Source organism: Bombina bombina, chromosome 1 (assembly GCF_027579735.1).
Source record: "Bombina bombina isolate aBomBom1 chromosome 1, aBomBom1.pri, whole genome shotgun sequence".
Classification (NCBI taxonomy): domain Eukaryota; kingdom Metazoa; phylum Chordata; class Amphibia; order Anura; family Bombinatoridae; genus Bombina; species Bombina bombina.
Window position 1 is genome coordinate 627,370,964 of NC_069499.1, and position 27,946 is coordinate 627,398,909.

Genomic DNA, 27,946 nt, shown 5'->3' on the forward strand with positions numbered 1-27,946 from the left:
TAAACCCTAAGCTAGCTACAATATAACTAATAGTTACATTGTATCTAGCTTAGGGTTTATTTTTATTTTACAGGCATGTATGCATTTATTTTAACTAGGTAGAATAGTTAGTTATTAACTATTTACTAACTACCTAGCTAAAATAAATACAATTTTACGTGTGAAATAAAACCTAACCTGAATTATACTAACACCTAACCTTATACTACAATTAAATAAATTACCTAAATTAAATACAATGAACTAAATTAAATACAAATACCTAAATTACAAAAAAACAACCCACTAAATTACACAAAATAAAAAACAAATTATCAGATATTTAAACTAATTACACCTAATCTAATAGCCCTATCAAAATAAAAAAGCCCCCCCCCCCCCCAAATAAAAAACCTCTAGCCTAAACTAAACTACCAATAGCCCTTAAAAGGGCCTTTTGCGGGGCATTGCCCCAAAGAAATCAGCTATTTTACCTGTAAAAAAAAATAATACAAACAACCCCCCCAACAGTAAAACCCACCACCCACACAACCAACCCCCCAAATAAAATACTATCTAAAAAAACCTAAGCTCCCCATTACCATAAAAAGGACATATGTATGGGCATTATTCTTAAAAGGCATTTAGCTCTAGTCACAAACAAAGCAAGGGTGGCGCTTACCAATATTTGGGGTCCGTGTTCTGTGAGCTGCATTTCTTCAGCAAAGGCACTGACCGATCCGGCTGTTCCTGGAGCCCTGTAAATGCACCTCCATTTACGGCACACACTGCAAGCAAATACAAACCAAGGAATACTTCCGGGCTTCACAGGAGTAGATTCCGTCTTAAAGCAATCAAGGCAATTAAAGAGAAAACAGCACCATCCGCATAAAAAGTAAAAAGTAGTTTCTTTATTTGGGGCACGTTAAAAACAAAATAGGAGCCAAAGCTCCATCAGCTTGAGGTAAGGGTCACAGCAAAAAAGACCGCAGACATGTTTCGCGTGAAACTCCACGCTTGATCACTGTTGTCTGAGTGCTGTGCATCTGGCTTCTATTTAAAGAGACATCAAACAATTAAAACCAAAATTTGTTAACCCTTACCTGCCTGGATTAGATACTACAAGTACACACATATTTATTAGGGGATAGGAAAGAACCCTTTACCTAAGTGTGGAATAATATATATATAAGATCCACTGTATTAATATACATAAAGTCTGTGATAAATTATAGAGATATTCAATTCAAATGTTTTTAGGTATATGTGGAGAATACTGACCAGAAACATATGATTATGTAAGCAAAAAAGTGTATATATTAATGTAGAGAGGTAGTCAGACTAATAAATAGGCCCCTATTTATCAAGGTCTGGTGGACCTGATCTGACAGTGCGGATCAGGTCCACCAGACCTCGTTGAATACAGCAAGCAATACGCTCGCTGTATTCAGCATTGCACCAGCAGCTCACAAGAGCTGCTGGTGCATCGTCGCCCCCTGCAGACTCATGGCCAATGGGCCGCCAGCAGGGGTGTGTCTATCAACCTGATCGTACTCGATCGGGTTAAATTTCGGCGATGTCTGTCCACCTGCTCAGAGCAGGCGGACAGGGTTATGGAGCAGCGGTCTTTGTGACCGCTGCTTCATAACTGCTGCAGGCTCCCCAGAAACACAGGGCATCAAGCTCCATACGGAGCTTGATAAATATGCCCCATAGACTTGAGGTGACTTCAAATAACAAATTAACGTCACTTTCTTTATTTATTCCTTTGGGATGTTTAGTATTTAAAAGGAAGATCCATCTTGCTTCCTTATAACTGAGTTTATATTCCCTGTCCTCACCACTTTTATGCTGGGGGACATGGTCTATTGCTTGGGTTGAAAGGAGTGAGGCATTTCCCTGGTGCATAGATTTAAAGTGTTTAGATACTGGTGTGTAAGTGTCTGGGTCTTCTATGTCCCTTACATGTTCTAGGGCCCTATCCTTAAGAAAACGTTTTGTTCTACCTACATACTGAATCTGGCACCCCTACAGGTCAAAAGGTAAATGACATGAGTGGATTTACAGTTTAATTGGAATCTAATGTCATATTCTCGTTTTATAACTGTTGACTTAAACTTAGGCCCCTCTGTAACATAATTGCAGGTTTTACAACGTTGTGCTTTACATTTATAGAAGCCTAATCTATTAGGTAGCCATGTTCTACTATTTATTGTGGGTAGATCGGAGGGTGCCACCAAATTACCAATTGTTTTTCCCTTTCTGGCTACAAATTTACAACCTTCCATGGCCACTTTCTCAAGGCAAGAATCAACTGCCAAAATGGGTAAACTTTGCTTTATAATCTCACAGATCTTATTATACTCCAAGCTAAATGGGGTACTAAATACAACTTTATTCTCCCATTTTCCTTTGTATTTCCCTATACTTTAGCAGGTTGTCTCTAGGTATCTGATCTACCTCTTTTTTTGGTATTTTTTAATAGAGTTTCTGGGTAACCCCTATCCAACAATCTTTCCTCCAAAACCTTGCATTGTTTTTCGTATGTCTCTGCATCTTAGCAAATGCGTCTGGTTCTTATGAATTGCCCTTTTTGGATTTCTTTTTTAACATGACCAGGATGGCATGATCTGTAGTTTAGAATTGTGTTCCCTCCTGTGGGTTTTCTATAGACTGTAGTATGTATCATATTAGTTGTTGGATCCACAATCAATTCCAAATCCAAGAACTTTATAGTAGTTTTATGTTGTTCGGCTGTGAATCATAGATTAATGTTGTTGCAATTGATGGTTTCCAAGAAATGTTCTACAGTAGATTCATCTCCATTCCACACCACCAACAGGTCATCAATAAATCTGCCATAATAGGCAATGTGTTGTTTGTGTTGATTATCATCTCCATAGATGTGGCAGGCTTCCCACCAACCCATAAATAGGTTGGCATAAGAGGGGGCAAATTTTGCCCCCATAGCCGTACCACACCTCTGGAGATAGCAACCTCCTCCAAACATAAAAAATTATGTTCTAACAAAAATTATATTGCTGTCAACAGAAAATAAACAATATCCTTAATATAGATTGAAAAATTATTCAAAAAATAAGCAACAGCCGCTAGACCCAGGTGGTGTGGAATGGAGGTGTAAAGTGATGTAACATCAATTGTCACAAAGCAATATGATTCTTGCCATGTAATTTTCTTCATATTATTAAGGACTTGTGTGGAGTCCTTAATGTAGCTCATTAAGTTAGCAACCAGTGGCTGTAGAAATGCATCTACTAATTCAGAAAGTGGTTCCAAAAGGGAACCTATGCCCGATATAATGGGCCTACCTGGGGGGTACATGTCATCTTTATGTAGTTTAGGAACAAAGTAAAAAATGGGTGTGAGTGGTGCTACAGGTAACAATGTGTCAAAATATGCCTCCTTAAAGGCTCCAGCTTGTTTTCATAATTCCAAAATATCTTTGAGTTTAGCTTTGAATTTTTGAGTAGGATTGAAGGTAATCTTAGAATATACGTCCACATCATTCAATTGTCTCAGAGCTTCTGAGGTATAGTAGTCTCATTTAATGATGACCACTAATATGACATTAGATTCCAATTAAACTGTAAATCCACTCATGTCATTTACCTTTTGACCTGTAGGGGGTGCCAGATTCAGTATGTAGGTAGAACAAAACGTTTTCTTAAGGATAGGGCCTTAGAACATGTAAGGGACATAGAAAACCCAGACACTTACACACCTGTATCTAAACACTTTAAATATATGCACCAGGGAGATGCCTCACTCCTTTCAAGCAATAGACCATGTGCCCCAGCATAAAAGTGGTGGGGACAGGGAATATAAACTCAGTTATAAGGAAGCAAAATGGATCTTCCTTTTAAATACTAGACATCCCAAAGGAATAAATAAAGTGATGTTAATTTGTTTATTTGAAGTCACCTCAAGTCTATGTATTAGTCTGACTACCTCTCTACATTAATATATACACTTCTTTGCTTACATAATCATATATTTCTGGTCAGTATTCTCCACATATACCTAAAAACATTTTAACTGAATATCTCTATAATTTATCACAGACTTTATGTATATTAATACAGTGGATCTTATATATATTATTCCATACTAAGGTAAAGGGTTCTTTCTTATCCCCTAATAAATATGTGTGTACTTGTAGTATCTAATCCAGGCAGGTAAGGGTTAACAAATTTTGGTTTTAATTTTTTGATGTCTCTTTAAATAGAAGCCAGATGCACAGCACTCAGACAACAGTGATCAAGCGTGGAGTTCCACGCGAAACATGTCTGCAGTCTTTTTTGCTGTGACCCTTACCTCAAGCTGATGGAGCTTTGGCTCCTATTTTGTTTTTAACATGCCCCAAATAAAGAAACTACTTTTTATGCGGATGGTGCTGTTTTCTCTTTAATCGCCTTGATTGCTTGAAGACGGAATCTACTCCTGTGAAGCCCGGAAGTATTCCTTGGATTGTATTCATTTAGCTCTATTGCTGCCCAAAACCTAATCTAAAACTAAAACCCACCCAATAAACCCTTAAAAAAACCTAACACTAACCCCTGAAGATCCACTTACAGTTTTGAAGAGCCGACATCCATCCTCAATGAAGCCGGGAGAAGTCCTCAGCAAAGCGGCAAGAAGTCCTCAACAAGGCCGGGAGAAGTCTTCATCCAAGCTGGGAGAAGTGGTCCTCCAGACGGGCAGAAGTCTTCATCCAGACGGCATCTTCTATCTTCATCCATCCGGCGCGGAGCGGGTCCATCTTCAAGACATCCGGCACAGAGCATCCTCTTCTTACTACGACTTCCGACGAATGAAGGTTCCATTAAGTGACGTCATCCAAGATGGCTTCCCTTAGATTCCGATTAAATCCTATTGGCTGATGCAATCAACCAATAGGATTTAACTTCAATCCTATTGGCTGATCCAATCAGCCAATAGGATTGAGCTTGCATTCTATTGGCTGTTCCAATCAGCAAATAGAATGCAAGCTCAATCCTATTGGCTGATTGGATCAGCCAATAGGATTGAAGTTCAAGCAGCAGAAAGCAGCAGATGTGAGCGGAGGATCAGCGGTATGTTTACCATAACCAAATGATAAGTATTTTTAAAAATAGGCATGTTTGGGTCCAATCATCGACAATAGAGAAGAAGAGTTGGAGAGAGATGGAAGAATGAGTGCTTGTGGCCTTCAGTGAAACATGTTGGAGGGTCTTACCTGCTTTGGGGTGGCATATCAGCCAGTGGTGTTAGGGATACTGTCCGAATTCATGAATGCTGAGAAGTACAGATAGGTTTTAATTCATCATATCATTCCTTCTGGAAAGTGCCTGATTGGGAATGGTTTTATTTTTCAGCATGATATTGACCCCAAGCACTGCTGATGCAGTGAAATCATACTTGGAGAGAAAAACAGCTGATAAAACACTGACAGTCATGGACTTATAGAAGCAGTATGGGATCACCTGCACAGAGATAGAAATAAAAGACAACCTAAATCTAAAGAAGAACTCTGGGAAGTGCTGAAAGAAGCCTGGTATAATATACTAGAAGATTACTTCAGAAAACTCCCCAAGAGTTTAAGATGTGCTTAGTGCCAAGGGAGGTCACACTAAATACTGATTTTGCCTGAAGAAGCCATTTTGTTCTGAAAATAGTTTTTTTATATTTTGTGTACACATTTCCTGTATTTTATGTTTGTATCTTAAAGTGATGGTAAATGCTCAATTAAATCAGATTTAAAATAAAAAATATATTAGTTTAATTCATCAAACACTTATTTTTGCATTCTAACATTTTTTTTGTCTTTTCTAACTGCTGCTACTCTAATGATCGCTCCGGCAGCCCTGACATTTACCGTTTTTTTGTGGGGGTTTTGGGCTTGTTTTCCTATAGCCAATCAAATATCTGGCATTTTGGCATGTTTCCTGAAAAAAAAATATATTCTTCTACACAAGCGTTAAAAATTCTGCATTGTGCAGAAGGTCTGTTTAGAGATTCTCGGCCTTAGAAGTAAACAAAGAATCATGTGAATCATTGTTTACATTTTAGCCCGACGATTTGAATAGAGCATGCGCGGACTACGTAATACACGTAAGCATGTCGTAATAATTAAACAGCGGGTGGGACAGAAATGAAGATCGCACTTCCAGAATAAGGAAGTTGGATGGGGGTGGAGCGTGTCAATGATGGTGATTTTTTTTTAAAGTAAGTGGATAACTATATAACCAATTAGATTTAAAAATAATATAGCGACTGAAGCTTGCATAGTATGTGAATTAATTGACAGGATTTGGAATGAAAAAAATGAATATCACTTTTATAAGGAGACCGAAAAATAAAAATTGATGGTCATGGTGGCTGGTGGTGGCCTAAGAATTTTGCAAAGGGCTCCAATGCATGTTTGTAAATACATATATACACATATAAATACATAAATACATACATGCACATGTATATACACACACACACACACATATATATATACACATACATATTTAGACATGAATATGCATGTTTCTCTATATTAGAGTTTTATTGCAATTTATTTTTATTAGTGTTATTATGAGTGTATCTATATTTTTAATTGTTTTTTTAATGTTTTTTGTGCAAATTTTTAGTTGGGTATATGTTAACCAGAACTCTGAAGCTGCTCTATCCCAACACGCATTAAACTGAATTTCGCTCAAGCGAACCGGTTTACTTTCAACTGGTAATACGCTTGCTACTTCCAATGCACGCAAAAAGCTGTGATAAACCCCTTTTCACTTACGCACAACAGTTAGCGCACCACATGTAATCTAGCCCAAAGATGGTACATTTCTATCTTTAGTTTCCACGTAACTTGAAACAGAGATTTTGATATGGGATATAAGCCAATACACCTATCTACCAAAAAAATCTAATATAAATTAATCTTTTGAATAAAGCCTGAGTACATCTTAAACATGTCTTAATAGTGTTTGTCCCATTAACATTTTTATTTACATTATAGATCATTTGAATAGACTTATTTTTTTAAAGAAAGGTTTAGTATTTATGTCTTTTTGGATATAGAGGCTTCAGAACTGTGCACATTTCAGTTGCATTAATAATGAAGTGATTCCCAATCTTTTCCATTATAGGGAACACTTTAATGAGCACTTTCTTTATTTGCTGATAAATATCTCACTTCCATCCTACTAGACTTTGATTCATACAATAAGCTAAACATGTAACATAAGCAAAAATGTTTTAATTCTTCTTCAAAAACTAATTAATGACAGGAGTTTAAAAATAATGTCTAGGCTCTTTGCATAACTGGACATTTATAAAAACACAGTGGTTATGTTCATGCCAGGTGAAATGTTCTAAAAAAGTGTACAGGTGATTAGCAATGTAGGAAAGTGTAGGTCTCGCTACTTTAGAACATTCCAAAATCTTCACTAAAGAATAACGCCTAGATTACGAGTTCTGCATTAGCCTTAAAAAGCAGGGGTCCTAATGCTGCTTTTTAGCGCCGCTGGTATTACAAGAATGGCAGGTACAGGTGTACCTCTCACTTTTTTTCCGCGACTCGAGGCTACCGCAAATCCCCTTACATCAATTGTGTATCCTATCTATTCTATGGGATTTGCCTAGTGCCAAGACTCCAACCGCAAAAAAAAGTCAGTAGTTAAGAGTTTTATGGGCTAATGCCGGAACATAAAGCTCTTAACTTCAGTGCTATAAAGTACACTAACACCCATAAACTACCTATGAACCCCTAAACCGAGGCCCCCCCACATCGCAACCCCTATAATAATTTTTTTTAACCCCTAATCTTCCGACCGGACATCGCCGCCACCTACATTGTCCCTATGAAACCCTAATCTGCTGGCCCTAACATTGCTGACACCTATATTATATTTTTTACCCCCTAATCTGCCCCCCCCAATGTCGCCGCCACCTACCTACACTTATTAACCCCTAATCTGCCGACCGGACATCGACCCACTATAATAAATGTATTAACCCCTAAACCGACGCACTCCCCCTTGCAAACACTATAATAAATTTGATTATCCCCTAATCTGCCCCCCCAATGTCGCCGCCACCTACCTAGAATTATTAGCCCCTAATCTCCCGCCCCCAACATCGCCGCTACTATAATAAAGTTATTAACCCCTAAACCTAAGTCTAACCCTAACACCTTCCTAAGTTAAATATAATTTAAATAAAACAAAATAAATTTACTATCATTACCTAAATTATTCCTATTTAAAACTAAATACTTACCTATAAAATAAATTAGATGTTCCGCGTTGGAGGTCTTCAGGATGCTGCCGCTCCGATCCGGATTGATAAAGATAGAAGATGCCGCTTGGATGAAGACATCAATCGGATGGAAGACCACTTCTGCCTCGCTTGGATGAAGACTTCAACCGGATGGAGGACCTCTTCTACCCCGCTTGGATGAAGAATTTGGCTCGGCTGGGTGAAGACGACTCAAGGTAGGGAGATCTTCAGGGAGTTAGTGTTAGGTTTTTTAAGGGGGGTTTGGGTGGGTTTTAAAGTAGGGGTATGTGGGTGGTGGGTTGTAATGTTGCTGGGGGATTGTATTTTTATTTACAGGTAAAAGAGCTGATTACTTTGGGGCAATGCCCCGCAAAAGCCCTTTTAAGGGCTGGTAAAAGAGCTGATTACTTTGTAATTTAGGATAGGGTAGGGCATTTTATTATTTTGGTGGGCTTTTTTATTTTATTAGGGGGCTTAGATTAGGTGTAATTAGTTTAAACTTCTTGTAATTTTTTTATTTTCTGTAATTTAGTGTTTGTTTTTTTTGTATTATAGTTTAGTTTATTTAATTGTATTTTAGTTTAGATAATTGTAGGTAATTTATTTAATTAATTTCTTGATAGTGTAGTGTTAGGTGTATTTGTAATTTAGGTTAGGATTTATTTTACAGATAATTTTGTATTTATTTTAGCTAGGTAGCTATCAAATAGTTAATAACTATTTAATAGCTATTGTACCTAGTTAAAATAAATACAAAGTTGCCTATAAAATAAATATAAATCCTAAAATAGCTACAATGTAACTATTAGTTATATTGTAGCTATATTAGGGTTTATTTTATAGGTAAGTATTTAGTTTTAAATAGAAATAATTTAGTTAATGATAGTACATTTATTTAGTTTTATTTAAATTATATTTAACTTAGGGGGGTGTTAGGGTTAGGGTTAGACTTAGGTTTAGGGGTTAATAACTTTATTATAGTAGCAGCGATGTTGGGGGCAGGAGATTAGGGGTTAATAATTCTAGGTAGGTAGTGGCAACGTTGGGGGGGCAGATTAGGGGTTAATAAAATTTATTATAGTGTTTGCGAGGCAGGAGTGCAGTGGTTTAGGGGTTAATATATTTATTATAGTGGCGGCGATGTCCGGTCGGCAGATTAGGGGTTAATAAGTGTAGGTAGGTGGCGGCGACGTTGGGGGGGGGGCAGATTAGGGGGTAATAAATATAATATAGGTGTCGGCGATGTTAGGGGCAGCAGATTAGGGGTTCATAGCTATAATGTAGGTTGTGGCGGTGTCCGGAGCAGCAGATTAGGGGTTAATAATATAATGTAGGTGTCAGCGATAGCGGGGGCAGCAGATTAGGGGTTAATAAGTGTAAGGTTAGGGGTGTTTAGACTCGGGGTTCATGTTAGGGTGTTAGGTGTAGACTTAGAAAGTGTTTCCCCATAGGAAACAATGGGGCTGCGTTAGGAGCTGAACACTGCTTTTTTGCAGGTGTTAGTTTTTTTTTCAGCCAGCTCAGCCCCATTGTTTCCTATGGGGAAATTGTGCACAAGCACGTTTTTCCATCTTACCGCTACCGTAAGCAACGCTGGTATTGAGAGTAGAAGTGGAGTTAAATTATGCTCAACGCTCACTTTTCAGAGGCTAACACAGCCATTCAGACAACTCGTAATACCAGCGTTGTCTTAAGGGTGCGCTGGAAAAAAAAGGCTCGTTAGCACCGCAGGTCTTTACCGACAAAACTCATAATCTAGGCGTAAGAATGTTAGCAGCGTGAATGGGGCACATTTTCAAAAGATGTTTACTGACGATATAATAAGCATTTCTTAAACCTGAAAATAGATTGTTTGTTATACAATAAATCATATACCTGCAGAGGGGCGGGGCCAACAGCCGAAGCAGCAAGACATATACTTCTAAAGCTCCTACAGTTAATTTGATATATTGCTCGTTTTAATTAAACGGATACCTCCTATGAGCTATATAGGGCATCTCTAAGCCTCTAACTACTTAAGCAAGACATTGAAACATCGATATTCAAACAAGACTGCCAAAAAACTAATAAGGAAGCTATATTTTAATGGAGTACCTACAGCAGATACACAAGGCTCCATCATAGATCCTAGATGCTGTACTTCACATGCTGTGAGTCTATTTCTAATTAGCTTGACTCCTGCTGGCCTTGGAAACGGAATACCTACTGAACGTCTCCCTCCTCCCCGGTAAGCCGGGGTAAGAAGCAGCATTTACTCTCTGTCACTTCCACCACCCAAGGCCCCGTTTTACTTACACAACTTAAGCTCGACACTCAGTATGATACCTCCTATGAGCTATATAGGGCATCTCTAAGCCTCTAACTACTTAAGCAAGACATTGAAACATCGATATTCAAACAAGACTGCCAAAAAACTAATAAGGAAGCTATATTTTAATGGAGTACCTACAGCAGATACACAAGGCTCCATCATAGATCCTAGATGCTGTACTTCACACGCTGTGAGTCTATTTCTAATTAGCTTGACTCCTGCTGGCCTTGGAAACGGAATACCTACTGAATGTCTCCCTCCTCCCCGGTAAGCCGGGGTAAGAAGCAGCATTTACTCTCTGTCACTTCCACCACCCAAGGCCCCGTTTTACTTACACAACTTAAGCTCGACACTCAGTATGATGCCCTTCTTCAGGAACTTAGATCGATCTCCAGCCCAACTCAGAACGAGGGTACAGAGATTGAGAAAGTATCTAAAGGCTATTCACTTTACCTAGAACCCTCTGTAGAAGATATCTTTGTTTGCTCACTATGGGCTATATCTATTCCATTTTTAACAGGCTATGAAGATATTTGTGACACCTAGCCAAGTTTTGCTTCCCTGCTTTATTTCCATTTTTATGACTGTGTATTATGTTAAATACTTGCATTAAGTGATATATTTCATTGCTTTGTTTTCATGACCCTTATTGTTTTACACTAGCTGAGAGATACTTATATAGCCATATCTAAAGCAAGCTAAGATTATAATATTACTCAGCATACTCTCATTTATAGTACAAACTTTTCATATCCGGGATCTTTTGATTAATATATATCAGACTTTACATATTCAATTGCTTGGTTACATTATCATACTTTGTGTTATACTTTTGCTGTCTGCGGCCGGGATGGCATCTTATAATCTCACTAATTCATGTAACTTATTTTGAGCGTAATAGAATGTTCTTTATATATTTACTAGGAGATGATATGCTAAATATAACCCTCTACTATACTGAGAGATGACACCTAAACAATGGCCATGCTTTAGTAAATATAGTAGACTGATAGCAATGTATATAATAGCCTTATATGTTTCTTTTTTGGAGTTATAGTATTTACAATATAAATGAGGCTTTTGCAGTTGCCTCATATTCCCATGAGTTGTATGGTCCAAATACAACTCACTAATCTAGGGGCGGAGATTAGCTGAACTGGTTACCTTTTCCTTACTAATACCTGGTCAGATTATAACCCAGGTCACATTTCAAAGCAGTTATCAGTTTAGCATTTAATGCTATAGATAAGTTCCTCACTGTAATGTAGACCCTAGCTTACACTTTGGGCTTTCCTACATATAATAATATATCTTACTTATCCCCTTAGTCTCATACTGATAGCTTAGTATACATGGATGCAGAGACACCCTAGCTTCCCCCCATTAACATTTGTTACCGCTGGATATGCAGCACATAGAGGTTCCAGCTATATATGTCTAGCTTACTTTTTATAGATTTATGTGAATTTAAACACTTTGGTCAACATGTTTAGAAAGGTGTCTTTGTTGTATTAATGTTTTCTATTTGGATCTTATTTTCAGCTCATAGAATGTTATTATTTTTAATCTCAGACTTAACAAACATTAGCCTCACCTAAGCTATTTTTCAGGGGACTTGAGAATATACCCTAACTGTTTTATTATGTTACCCCAGGTCCAATAATATTATCATTGGTTTATGTGTTCTTTCTACAGCCATATCAAGTTCCTTTATCTAATACGGCCCTAGCTTACAAGAAGGTCTATTACCCCTTTACCCTTCATTATCTAATAACTGCACCCTATCTCCTACTCCATCACCATTTCTTGTCCTATCTTAGAGGGGTATTTCTAAGTACCTCCCCCCGCCCTATTACAAGACTTTATCCCAAAACCCAATATAGTCACAGCCTCCTTCTCTTTGATCCTTACCCACCCTTCCTAGCTCATCAGTTCATCAGCATATATAGGATAAGTGAACCTCCCAGTATAGATTTAATAGAATTATCCATACTCCTTAATGGCTCACTTTCTCCCCTAATCCCATACTTTCCTACCTCTCTACAGATGCCTATCCTTAGAAATATCCACCCCTCCATCCATATCACATGCCCTTCTCTCACTCCCTTCACCACATGGCTCTGTTATCCTAGAAGGCTCTGCCCTCCCCTCCTCCTCTCCACTCAGAGAGGCTCCTGTCCGCTGAACTCACTCCCCCTCCCCTATATACTTTGGTCCAAGAGTGGCCAAGACAAAAGGTCACTCCCCACGCCTCAATTACATTAGATTAGATAGGCCCAAGAGTTTCCTTTATGGTATGTGGAGAACATTTTCTTTTTATATAATATAAAACTGAGGTTCCATTATATTGAGTCCAAACTCTTCTCTGCCACATTAGTCAAACATGATCTGAGATTTCACTTCTATATTTTTATCTCACATTGTAGATTTCCTCATCGTCAGACAAACAATTCAAATACTAGACATAGCTCTATACTTTATCGTCATAGCTCCTCCATTTCCCTAGCTACATCATTTTTTATTATTCTGATAACAATTACCTGTACATATTGTTCTACAAGTGCACAGAGTTGATGTCTAAAGCCGCAACCTACAGGGAGTGCAGAATTATTAGGCAAGTTGTATTTTTGAGGATTAATTTTATTATTGAACAACAACCATGTTCTCAATGAACCCAAAAAACTCATTAATATCAAAGCTGAATAGTTTTGGAAGTAGTTTTTAGTTTGTTTTTAGTTTTAGCTATTTTTGGGGGATATCTGTGTGTGCAGGTGACTATTACTGTGCATAATTATTAGGCAACTTAACAAAAAACAAATATATACCCATTTCAATTATTTATTTTTACCTGTGAAACCAATATAACATCTCAACATTCACAAATATACATTTCTGACATTCAAAAACAAAACAAAAACAAATCAGTGACCAATATAGCCACCTTTCTTTGCAAGGACACTCAAAAGCCTGCCATCCATGGATTCTGTCAGTGTTTTGATCTGTTCACCATCAACATTGCGTGCAGCAGCAACCACAGCCTCCCAGACACTGTTCAGAGAGGTGTACTGTTTTCCCTCCTTGTCTTGAGATATTTCTTGGCCCAGTCTTGACGTTTCAGCTTGTGTGTCTTGTTCAGTGGTGGTCGTCTTTCAGCCTTTCTTACCTTGGCCATGTCTCTGAGTATTGCACACCTTGTGCTTTTGGGCACTCCAGTGATGTTGCACGCTTGACTTTTCTCAGTTCATGGGCAGTTATTTTGCGCCTTGGTTTTTCCACACGCTTCTTGTGACCCTGTTGACTATTTTGAATGAAACGCTTGATTGTTCAATGATCACGCTTCAGAAGCTTTGCAATTTTAAGAGTGCTGCATCCCTCTGCAAGATATCTCACTATTTTTTACTTTTCTGAGCCTGTCAAGTCCTTCTTTTGACCCATTTTGCCAAAGGAAAGGAAGTTGCCTAATAATTATGCACACCTGATATAGGGTGTTGATGTCATTAGACCACACCCCTTCTCATTACAGAGATGCACATCACCTAATATGCTTAATTGGTAGTAGGCTTTCGAGCCTATACAGCTTGGAGTAAGACAACATGCATAAAGAGTCAAAATACTCATTTGCCTAATAATTCTGCACACAGTGTATCTGTTATTTGGTAATGTTTGTGTGATAACAGTGTATATCTTATTTCTATGTTATTATTGTCTAATCTTTTATGTTACATTTTCTCACAACTTCAATAAAAATTAAATTAAAATTAAATTAAATTTAAATTTAATATGATGACCATTGGTAATAAAAAAACAGTAACAATAAATGCATAATCACAATAATAATTAATCTATTTCGATAGTAAGGAAGATAGGAAGAAGTTGAACAATTTCCTCATAGCAATTTTGAATAATCTGGACTTTAAAGGCAGTAAGCCCAGAAGATACTTATATGAAATTGCTCTAAATAGTGCAAAAAGTTTAATCTTAAGTAAATGGAAGACAGTAGAAATCCACACAAAAGAAGATTGGATTAATAAAGTTAATGAAAATTTATTGAATGAAGAATATTTTTATTTATATAATAATAACGATGAAATCCCTAAGGAAGCAAAGATTATTTGGGAAAAGTTAATAAGGGATCCTCCATCTCTCTCAGTGTAACGAGTAAAGGGATGAGAATATTCTTGACATGTTTTTCTTTTTCTTTTTTTCTTTTTGCTGATAGTAGATAGGTGATCCATTTTATTTTATGTATGTATGTGTAAATGTCTTTGTAAAAAAAAAAAAAAAAAAAAAAAAAATAATAATTAATCTATTTCAGCTGGGACATTATTAGTATACTGCAAGTCTTGACAAACCTTGGAGTCACTGGCTCCTAGAATTTTACCAGAATTTCTTTAGGTTATTCTCCATATACAGTATCTATATACAAATACCAGATTTGTCAACCCTTGGTATACTGGACATGTATGTGTATATGGTGTGTTATTAATATGCAATACAATATTAAGGGCCAGATTACAAGTGGAGCGGTATTGTATTTAATAATCCAGCTCGAGCACTAACGCCTCTAGCAGTAAGTTTTTTTGTGCGTGTCGGGTAGTGATTGCATGCTAACACGACGTGCCTAAAAAGCCAAAGTTAGAATATTGTGGGCACGTTAAAGTTTTTCCCTATAGAAGGCAATGGTGCAAAAAAAAAATGGAAAAAAACCCTACTTGCACGCAACCCAATCGCATATTCTCAAGTGCGCTAATCTGACATAAAAATTAGAATATTTCTCATTCCAGTGTTCTTCACATATGCAATATTCATATTTACAAAGTGTTATATATACTCTGTATGTACTGTAAATATTTCACATCCCACTGTTCTGCACATAGTTTTATGTACAGTATTTTGAATTAGATATGCCTATATACAGTTATGTCTGTATTTATCTATAACCTTTTGAAAAATGTAATTAACATTTTAACATTGAAACTATTGAAACTATTGTGCCGCTTAAGTCATGTCAAAATGTATGTTCTCACTGTATAGAATGGGATTTCATTGCAGGAGAATCACCTTTTTCTCAGATTTATATCAAATTACATTTTTGTATTTTGTAGCATTAAACATTAGATCATACATACTTGTTCCTCTTCTGGAATATTTGAATATTTATCATCAGACCCTAGTACTGATCTACAAAATTAGTCAATAGCGCTTAGTACACTCAGTTATTACACTTTCTTATCTGGAACATTTTAGATCACATTTTATCTATTTTTTTTATTTTATTATTAATATGTATTTATTTAATTTTACAAAACCTCTATTTGTAGTCATATATTACAAATTTAATATTGGCCATTTTAAAGTTGTCCATTTTTGCAGATAGTCCTTTATTTAGATTTATCACCTTTTATTTCCAGCTGAAATCTTATTTATTAATGGTATTGTAGATAACAATTTGTTAATTTTAACTTTTTAATTTTTTTTTTTTAACAATTTTTATTGAGGATATCAGACACATGTACACATCTTGGCACAATACCTTCACTTAAAGAGTACAGGTGATGAAATACAATACACAATAAGAGAGTGAGAAACATTCACCGTTACATAGAAGCACAATAAAAGGTAGGCAAAGGTAACTGAAACCTCTATTTTTTTTTTTTTTTATGATTATGTGGTCCTCCTCTGGTACTAATAGGCCACTTTTGGGCATACATGCTATAACAAGGGCGTAAATAAGGAGTGATATACACTAATAAGGCCACTTTTGGACCTTTGAACAATATAACTAGCATATATGAACTTTTATAGGAAATGATAAGCAATTCAAGTGTTAATGACTCTGTAAATGACAGACAAATCTGCGGGATAAAATAGAGGTGGTGTCAGGCTAAAGCCAACCAGGAAAGACAAAGGATGACAAGAAACTGAGGAATCTGGGAATTTATATCCTTACAGGGGCAATATATAGTATATGGTGTCTGCACTTTATTGGTAAGACTGTGATGATAGGGAGAAATAATAAGAACTAATGTGGAGACTTAACACTCCGGTTGTGGTAATGTGTAGACTTAAGCAGTAAAGTCACAGCCAAAGTACAAGTTAAGCCAATATAGTGACTAAAATATAATAAGAGTGAGGTAGTATAGTTGGAATTTGCAATAGAAATCCTACGTCAAACCAATTCAATGCATAAAGTTTCGGTGATTTACAGTAGAATAACAACTCAAGTAGTATGCACCTATGGGACATTAACACGTACAGTAATCCAGTGAAATAAACAGGTGAAAGCACACACAAATTAAGTATTAACAACTATTCCCTGAATGAACTAATATTAACAGAAAATTGTGTCCGCTATATTCCTTATATATGGTATCAGAAAGGTTTAACCAAATGTCCTCCCTAGCAGTCTAAAGCCAGGAGGCATAAGCATATGTGGCACTATGGAGTTGGGCTATGCATTCAAGTCTAAGGTGCTGATCCAGACCTATATCTAACTAAGTGATAAATACCCGGAAATTTTTTTTTTATTATTTAACAACCAAATAACATAACAGAAAAGTATACATACATAGAAAATTTTACAACAAAAAAGGGTAACATTTTATGAGGCTATTAATGAGAAGCCACAGACCAACCCCACAACGCAATTAATGAGCAAAATCCCCAAGATACAGGCCCGAAGGACCAGGGTATTATTAACAGGGCTTAGTAGTCCAGCTATAATATATACTGCAATTGGACCCAGCACCTGAATTTAAAGCATCAGGGTTTATTGTCCCCATATTGGTTGCAGACTATGTAACTTCAGTTTCGGACCTTATTGTCTTTATGAGTTGCAAAATCCCACTGTGGATAAAGGGAGTTGAAGGGGGCCAAATACAATATGGGTGGTGGGTTCTAGCATTTGGGGTCTAAAAACGTGGAATCCTCTACATGAATATGCTAAAGTAAAGTCTAATTTTTATGCAAGGAGTTTGCACTACGTAGCATAAACTTAATTAACTCCAAATTGTGGGTTTAGACAGCTCTTTACCTATGCACTTATTTTTGTCCACATAGATCAAAGGATAGAGTCTAGGGTCCCAAACCTGTGGAGCTGCTCAACATAAAAAAGGAAATCTTCAGCCGACTCCAGTTTTCAGGATATATCGGCTGTGGCCGTGTCTGACATCACTGTTTCCAAGTCGTGTAGCGTTCAACCCCAGCTTATTCTGCGGGACTGGGAGTATATGTACCTGCGATACCTTGCAGCCTGACGATACATCGGCCATAACAAATGGCCCATTCCGATAGGAGTCTGTGCCCCGCATGGCGCCTCCACTCGCTGCTTCTTTTGCAGCATATAATTTCCAAACCTTGTCACCGGCGGGGTTATTAGGAGCCAATGTCTCTGCGAATGGGAAAAGTGTGCCTGCGTGGTGAGTAAGGACAGCTCGTTCCATCGCCAGGTCAAGGCCCTCTATAGGATCTGTTGGCTGAGAGATAACCCCGGCTTTCTCCGTGGCCATTAGGTAGGTATCGCAGGGAGTTGAATACTCAGGCGACATTTCAGACAGCCCCAAGCCTACTGCAATGCTGCAAAAAACTCCCGGATCCTGCTCCGGCTTAATCCAAAAGTCCCCCTTAGAGGTCTCCTTGGGCCCCTCCAGGGCCTGTTGCATGGTATTAGGAAGTCTCTGTCGGTTAGGTTGTAAGTTTTCCATTTCTGGGTGTGGATGTAGAGCTCGCCGCAAGTTTCCCCATTCTCTTGTGATAAGTGCAGAGAGTTGCTTGAAGTAATCACACAAGAGATCTTCTAGTACTCTGGGGAGAAGGTGAGTAGCAGGCGCCATCTTAGAATAAAGTCAAACACCTCTAGACAATAATTTAACAGCACTATCTTCCTCTAGTGCTTGTAAATACTGGCTTTTGTTCACTGTTCCGCTTGAATCTCCAGATAAGCTGTAAGTGAAATATGAAATTGCAGTCAATAGGAACGACTCTACCCGGATAAACCGGGGGGGGGTTAGGTAGAGGCCACAGGCACTTATGCGTCTCCACTGAAGACCTCACCGTTCCGGTACTAGGAGCTAGAAGTTGGGCGACTTTACTTTACTTTTAAATTTCCACAATGACCAATTATATTCTATTGGCTTACATTTTCCAGCTATTAATCGTATTGTCTAATTACCATTGACTTCTTTGTCACCTCTTCCTGTAAATGCCAATTTATTGCTGGCACACTCTAAAGCTTAGCAAGGGGTTCCAATGACATCTAACTCTTCACCAGAGCTACATCACTATATCATATTGTTCCACTAAATGCTTATTAGCCATTTTCTTACTGGTGATACCTAATGCACACTCTCTACTAAACTAAGCATATACTGATTTATATTTCTTCTACAACTGTTCACTGTTCTCGCACCTTAATGCTACCTTAATTCAATAACGACCACAGGCACTTATGCGTCTCCACTGAAGACCTCACCGTTCCGGTACTAGGAGCTAGAAGTTGGGCGAACCACTCACAACAGGCTTCTCAGAAAGGTCTAACTGTTTAGATGTTAATAAAGTTATGAGTCGATGACACCCTGAGTCGCTGATAATCAGTGGATTTATCTGCTGATCCTTGCAGCCTCAAAGTAAAGCAGCCATCTTGGCTGAAGCCCGGAAGCGTCCCCCTAACTTTTTCATTTTATTATATATTTAGGACCAGATTACGCGTGGAGCGCAAATGTTTGCGCATGAGCAATAAGTGGTTTATCGTGAGTGTTTGCGCTCGACAGGCATATTGCTGGTATTACGATTTATGCTAGAATGATTACTGTGACTTCAGAGCTCTGGTTAACTGTTTAACAAAACAAAATAATTGTACAAAACACATCAAAAATACATTACAAATTACAGTTACATTCATAATAAATAATAAAAATGATTTTAAAAAAATATTGCAAACAAGAGTTATAAGGGTTTAAAGATAGGAGGTCTCAGGTGTTAGAAAAAAAGTCAGGCAAAGGGCTTTAACATTGAGAAACATACATATACATGTCTAAAGATGGTTATGTATGTATATATATATACACAGTATATATGTCTATATATGGGTACATCTGAATTTATGTATTTATATGTGTATATATATATAAATATATATATATTTACAGACTTATATTCACATATAAAAACATATATACATATGTACACACACATATATATATATATATAGATAGATAGATAGATAGATAGATAGATAGATAGATAGATAGATAGATAGATAGATATACAGTATTTGCATTGGAGTCGTTTGCAGTTAAGTAGATAAAAATATGTAAAAGCATATTTATGCAATATTCTTATTTAATAAAGTGTTATACTGTGTATTTACTGTAAATATTTTACATTCCAATGTTCTGCACATAGCAGAATATTTTCTAAGTATTTATAAATAGATATTCCTATATATATCTGTATATATCTATACCTATATTTAATAATAATAAAGGGTTAATCATCTATATATATATATATATATATATATATATATTATATATCTAGAGTAGTTAATGGTCAAAGGGAGCATAAATTAGCGCTCCACTTTTAATCTGGCCCTTATTGTTTTATTATTACCAAAAAAACATTAAGCATTATAGGTGAAATGCAATATGTTTGCTTCTACAGTAATCAATTGCAATGCTGTTTTTTATAACATTTAAATCTTCTGCAATTATTGTTTTGCCCAGGTCTATTTAGTTGAACAGAGAAAAAAAATACTTCAAATAGTCTGAAAAAATCTTCATGAAATAACTGCATTGACACCTTGATCTTCCATTGGGCAGATTTACAACAGTTAAACAGTTAATTTATTTTCTTCTTTCTTCTTAATCTATATTTCTTCCCTACTTTTACTCAATGAGACGTTACCTACTAGAGTGACAAACTGCCTTACCTCTTCTACTTCCACTCTCCATATTAATTCTGTTTAACCTTTCTTTAAATTTCCACAATGACCAATTATATTCTATTGGCTTACATTTTCCAGCTATTAATCGCATTGTCTAATTACCATTGACTTCTTTGTCACCTCTTCCTGTAAATGCCAATTTATTGCTGGCACACTCTAAAGCTTAGCAAGGGGTTCCAATGACATCTAACTCTTCACCAGAGCTACATCACTATATCATATTGTTCCACTAAATGCTTATTAGCCATTTTCTTACTGGTGATACCTAATGCACACTCTCTACTAAACTAAGCATATACTGATTTATATTTCTTCTACAACTGTTCACTGTTCTCGCACCTTAATGCTACCTTAATTCAATAACGCCCCAATCCCACCAGCTTGTTAAAATCATTGCTCTTCGGGCTTAAAGAACTTTATCAGTCATTGTAAAAAACTCTTACAACTTTACCAAATAATTTCTTTTTTTTGTATCTTTCAAGATGCAACCAAAACTAATTATTTTAAGTCACTCTCTCATCAGGTTAGACATGGCTGCAATAAGTCACTGTTAATTGGGCTTCCAACTGTGGATTCCAGTTCATCATGTGTACAACCTTCGGAGTTATCAAACACACCACTCATCTGCTGTTTAACTCTGTCATCCACTACATCTGATCCTTATGTCCTTCAGAATGAAATTTGATATCTAGGTCTTAATATACAAATTAACACTGCACCTTCAAAAATGACTGATCATACCAACTATCTGTCTCATGTGCTCTGCTCATTTACTTCTGTCCTTTCATAATTTGTATTCCTGTTCATAGACTTCTGCATTTTCCTTACACCTCTAGGGCTGATCTAGCAGCAAACAGAAACAGTGATTGCTGCAATAGCAACATGTAAATGCTTAAAGGGATAGGAAATTCAAAATTAAACTTGCATGATTCAGATAGAACTTGTAATTTTAAGACACTTTTAAAATTAAAGACACTCTAAAGACACTTTTAGAATTTTGGAGTTTCCTGTCCCTTTAACTGACAGTCAAGTGCATGCAACAATTGCAGTCCCTCTAAACTTCATAATTGACACCAGGTTGTAGAATAAAGTAATACAAAATAATAGGGCAAACATTAAAATTCAATGTAGTAAAATTATATGCTGGGCACTATTTCATGTTACTCATATGACCCTTTAAGGTTTACCTAAATGTCTAGGTATATTAAAATGGCAAAAATCAGGACATATTTAGTTTCTCGTATAAGTGATGAATTACACATTTGCAGTCAAAAATACATTCAATATACTAAAAGCACTTAATTCAAGAAAATTGGGAAATGGCGCATATATTTATATTTTTATTAGTTTTGTGAAGATCTAAATTAGCTCAAAAAATATAATAATAATATATAAAACCAATAAATGAAAGAATGCATTATTCATGAGACTTTATATTCTTATTAATATTTCAATTCAGTCCTATGAAACAGTGATTGTGTGTTGGGTGGTTGTCTCTTGAATTAAACCATATACTGTATATGCAAATGGTCCCAAGTCCTGTAAGCATTAGGAAGGATGAGTGACTTGCAATTATTTTAAGAGGCTGAAAAGAAAGAAGACTGGCATTTCAAGGAATGTGATTTAAAGAGGCCAAGGTTATAAAACTATAGAGGGGTGAGACCCATGCTGGGCGTTAGCGAAAAGGTTGGTGCAGAAGATAAACAAGGCTCTTGGACACTGGAGAATAGAAAGCACATCATCTACTTATGTTGGCCTAGGTGCAATAAAACTAATATTTTGGATATCTTGTTCTAAAACTGCGGTTGAGATGGTGAATCCAATCTCACCAACCTTTTTATAGCAATTAATGAAGCATGTCCCAGTACCAATACTTTTATATAGCATTCTACAGGCTCAGCAAAGCTGTGGCACCAAATTGGTAATGCAGACTCTTAAACCATTTTTCATATTTATTTAATAACCTATTGCTATTATCTTGCATAACAAAGCTGTAAGCCTTTAATTCATTTTTAAAGCATGAGTATTAACACGTTTCTTATTATTTATCTTTGGCTGCTTTTATTTGTATATCTCTACGTCATTTCCAACTGTCCTTTAGAATTTAAGCTAACTCCTTTTCCTTTCTAGCTTTTTGGGTGCTCCCTGATACTGTCCTTCCTTATATTCCTGCACTCATCTATAAATACTCACCTTCATAAACCTTCCAAAGTCTCCTTGGGCTAGATTATGAGTGAAGTACTAACTGTTGCACGCAAGTGAAAAGGTGTTTATCGTGACTCTTTGTGCGCATCTGAAGCGTGTGTATTATAAGTTTAAAGTAAACGCATTAACTTGAGCGCTATTAATTTTAACACACGTTGTGACCTCCAAGCTGTGGTTAACTTTTATGCTCGACAAAAAAGTTGCACAAAACACATCAAACTTACATTTAAAACTACAGTTAGACTCATAATAACACTATCTAGTAACTTTTTTACAAACAATTGCATAAAAAAGTTATAAGAGCTCAAAGATATGAGATCTCAAGTGTTAGGAAAAGGCTGCAAAGGGCTTTAACATAGAGATGCATGCACTTGTAATACGCACCCTTCCCGACGCAGGAAAAAAAGATTACTTCAAGCTGCGTTAATGCATGAGCAAGAGTGATAAATAGCGTTCCACTCGTAATCTAGCCCCTTGTGAGAAAAGTCCCTTGTCCCTTACTAAAATTTTGTTGACCATCTGAAGAGTGTGTGAAGACACAGACAATACAATCTATCTGTCTATCTATCCATCAATGTATGTATGCGCTAGATGCTTTAACAGGATAAGCCTTCTCACCTCAGAAGCTATTTGTTCCAACTACAGGCATGAATTCTATACTGATAAACTTTTCACTGGTTTTTAAAGTTATTAGTAAATAAGGATGACATAACAAAATATGCTACACACTCTCCACAACCCTGTAACATAATGTAGAAATCCATAAATTAGCCTCCATAGACACTTGACCGTATGAGAAAGCCTTTTTTGAGGTCCTGGGCAACAATTCATTATTCAAGTGACAGAGAATACTATTAAATAATATTTATTGAAGTAATACACCAGGAATTTAGCAATAAGTGTATAAAGGACTAGGATGCAAATAAAGTAAATAATAAAGTATACAATGAGAGGGTATAAGTATATAAATGAGTCAGCAGAAAACAATATATGCAATGAAAACTACAATAGGATAACACCTAGATTACAAGTTTTACGTTACGGCTTTTAATGCTGAAAAAATGGCCAATACTCTGGAATTGCCAGAAATGCATATTTCGAGTCGCGGTGGTATAGCTATACCGCAAGCATTTTAGCCTGTAATGCAAACTCCATTCCGCACTTAAAAAAAATGACATTTGAGTGTGGGATTTTCATAGTGCCGGTATATTACAGGTTGTGCGGTCTGGCTAAAATGCTTGCGTTATGCTCTATACCGACATAATCCATACCGCCACCTGAGACCAGTAGTTATGGATTTTGCTAAACAAAAATGTTTCACAAAACTCGTAACTAAAATGTTACGAAATACACGTACACCTATAAACTACCTATTAACCCCTAAATTGCCACCCTCCCGCATCTCAAACACTATTTAAAATCTATTAACCCCTAATCTGCCGACAACCCGCATAGCGACTATTAGATACATTTATTAACCCCTAATCTGCTGCCCACCCACATCGCCAACACTATTTAAATATATTAACCCCTAACCACCGCTCTCCGACATCGCCCCTAACACCTAAACCTAACACCTCCCTAACTTTAAATTAAAATTACAATATACTGTAACTATTTTTAAATAAATAAAAACTTACCTGTAAAATAAAAATAAACCTAACTTTAAACTATAAATTAACCTAACCTTACTATTCTAATAAAATAAAAAAATAACAATTAAAAATTCTAATTTACAAATAAAAAAAATAAAAAATCCTACGAAAAAAATAAAAAACACTAAGATTACAAAAAATAATAAATTTAATCTAATAGCCCTAAAAAATAAAAAAGCCCCCCAAATAAAAACACCCCTAGCCTACAATAAATTACCAATAGCCCTTTAATGGGCCTTTTGTAGGGCATTGTCCAAAGTTAAACAGCTCTTTCACCTGTAAAAAAATACAAAGTCCCCCCAACAGTAAAACCCACCACCAAACCAACCCCCCAAAATAAAAAACCTAACTCTAAAATAAACCTAAGCTACCCATTGCCCCAAAAGGGGCATTTGTATGGGCATTTCCATTAAAAGGACATTCAGCTCTTTTGCACTGCCCTTAAAAGGGCATTCAGCTCTTTTACAATGTGCCCAAAGACCTAATCTGAAATAAAAACCACACCAAAAACAAAACAAAAACCTAAAACTTTTTGTTTTGAACAGCCAATAGGATTTCAGTAGCTCTCATTCTATTGGCTGATTTGAATTTGAAGAATCAAATCAGCCAATAGGAATGCAAGGTATGCCATTTTGAAACAGGCACCTTGCATTGAAGCAGCGACCATATGAAGAGGACGCTCCGTGCAGGATGGCATCGGCTTCCAGGATAGCTCCGCTCTGCGCCGCCGGGATGAAGATAGAAGACGCCCCCGGGATGGATGAAGATATCGTTGCCTGAATGAAGACTTCTCGCCGCCTGGATGAAGACTTCACGCCGCATGGATGGAGATGGATGTCCGGACTTCAGGAACCGTCAGTAGATATTCTTGGGTTAGTATTAGGTTTTTTTTATATGTTGGGGTGGTTTTTTTTTTTCAGATTAGGGCTTTGGGAAAATTGTAAAAGAGCTGAATTCCCTTTAAAGGGCAGTGCAAAAGAGCTGAATGCTCTTTTAAGGGCAATGCCCATAGCTTAGGTTTTTTTTTAGTTATTTTTTTTTATTTTGGGGAGTTGGTTGGGTGGTGGGTTTTACTGTTGGGGGGACTTTGTTTTTTTTAAAGGTAAAAAAGCTGTTTAACTTAGGGCAATGCCCTACAAAAGACTAGGGATTGTTTTTACTTTGGAGGGCTTTTTAATTTTTTATGGCTATTAGATTAGGTGTAATTGGGTGGTTTTGATAATTTTGTTTATTATTTTTTGTAATCTTAGTGTTTTTTATTTTTTGTAATTTTAGTGTTTAATTTTTTTGTAATGTTAGTTTTTTTTAATTTTTTCGTAGGATTAGTTTTTTTTGTAATTTACTATTTTTAATTGGTAGTTTTTTTATTTTATAAGAATAGTAAGGTTAGGTTAATTTATAGTTTAATGTTAGGTTTATTTTTATTTCACAGGTAAGTTTTTATTTATTTAAATATAGTTATATTGTAATTTTAATTTAAAGTTAGCTGGGTTTTAGGGGTTAATAGTTTAATTAGTGTTTTGCGATGTTGGAGGCCGGAGGTTTAGGGGTTAATAGGTTTATTTAGTGGCGGAGATGTGGGAGGCAGGAGGTTTAGGGGTTAAAAGGTTTATTTAGTGGCGGCGATGTTGGAGGCTTGAGGTTTAGGGATTAATAACTTTATTTAGTGGCGGTGATGTCGGAGAACGGCAGATTATGAGTTAATAGCTTTTATTTAGTGTCGGCGATGTCGGGAAACTGTGGATTAGGGGTGTTTAGACTAGGGGTTTATGTTAGGGTGTTAGGTTTAAACAAAACTTTCTTTCCCCCATAGACACCAATGGGGTTGCGTTATAGCGATCGCCATTCCGCACTTCAGGTTGTTTTTTTTTTCTAACACTCTCTTCCCATTGATGTCTATGGGGGAAAGCGTGCATGAGGACGTCAAGTCAGCCCTCGGCTTTTGTGCGGTATGGAGCTTAATGCACCATAACACACAGCAGAAGGAGGCTTTTCAGCAACTCGTAATGGCAGCGCTATGGAGAGTGAAATAACGCAACTTTTTTGCCGTTATTTTTGCACCCTGTTTAGCGCAAAACTCGTAATCTAGGCGTTTGTGAGTGAGAATTCCAGGTTTGACCAAGTATAGAAATACACTAGAATACATCAGATGTGAAATACATTAAAGGGATAGGAAACCCCCCAAAAATATTTAACTTATTAAAATATATAATAAATATATTTCTAATAGGTACCTCTTTAAAGTTCTCTTTTCTTTCCTTGCAATTTTAATTCTAAATTTAAATCTGCGCCAAACCCATTTTACATTCATTACATGGCCCTATTACAATGTTCTACCTAGGAAGAAACATTATGGCAGCCTGCATGTGTATCTAAACTATTTTATTGCAAAAGCATGGGCAGAATCACCCTCCTCTCTCCACTTACCCAGCGGAGCGTCATGCTCTAAGCGTTGGATGCCGGTGTCATGTGATTAAAAGAAAAACAAACATGTTGGCTGTGTGTTTCTGTCCAAAATGCGCATGCGAAAATAGGAAGCGTGCATGCTAAGGGGACAGACATTACATCACAGGCATATTAAATTGAATGGACACAGTGGCTTCTCCATTGGATGGGGGTGGAAGCTGCATTAGCATAAACTCTTCATCCTTTTATGGGCGTTCGTTACTGCTCGTTTCAGGATAACAAACATTATATTGAAGGTATGTAGAAGCTTTGGTTGGTTTTTGGAAGCTGCATTAGCATAAACTCTTCATCCTTTTATGGGCGTTCGTTACTGCTCGTTTCAGGATAACAAACATTATATTGAAGGAATGTAGAAGCTTTGGTTGTAAACAAAAACAGTTTTATTCCGAATGGAGCTTGATGCCCCGTGCAGGCTCGCAAGAAACAGCAGTTATGAAGCAGTGGTCACAAAGACCGCTGCTCCATAACCCTGTCCGTCTGCTCTGAGAAGGCGGACAGACATCGCCGGAATTCAACACGATCGAGTACAATCGGGTTGATTGACACCTCCCTGCTGGCAGCCCATTGGCCGCGAGTCTGCAGGGGCGGCGTTGCACCAGCAGCTCTTGTGAGCTGCTGGTGCAATGCTGAATACGGAGAGCGTATTGCTCTCCGTATTCAGCAAGGTCTGGCGGACCTGATCCGCACTGTCGGATCAGGTCCGCCAGACTTTGTTAAATAGAGGCCAGTATGTTAAAGGGACATAATACTCATATGCTAAATCACTTGAAACTGATGCAGTATAACTATAAAAAGATGACAGGAAAATATCACCTGTGCATCTCTATGTAAAAAAGGAAGATATTTTACCTCACAATCTCCTCAGCTCAGCAGAGTAAGTTCTGTGTAAAAAGTTATACTCAACTGCTCCCAGCTGCAGGTAAAAAAATAAAAAAAAATGAAGAAATGAACAGCAGCCAATCAGCATCAGCAGTGCTGAGGTCATGAACTTTTACTGTGATCTCATGAGATTTGACTTGACTCTCATGAGATTTCATTGCAAACTTCCTTTACCTGATTGGTGAAATACGATGAGAGTGCACAATGCTCATCCCTTCAGATGTCCCAGGACAG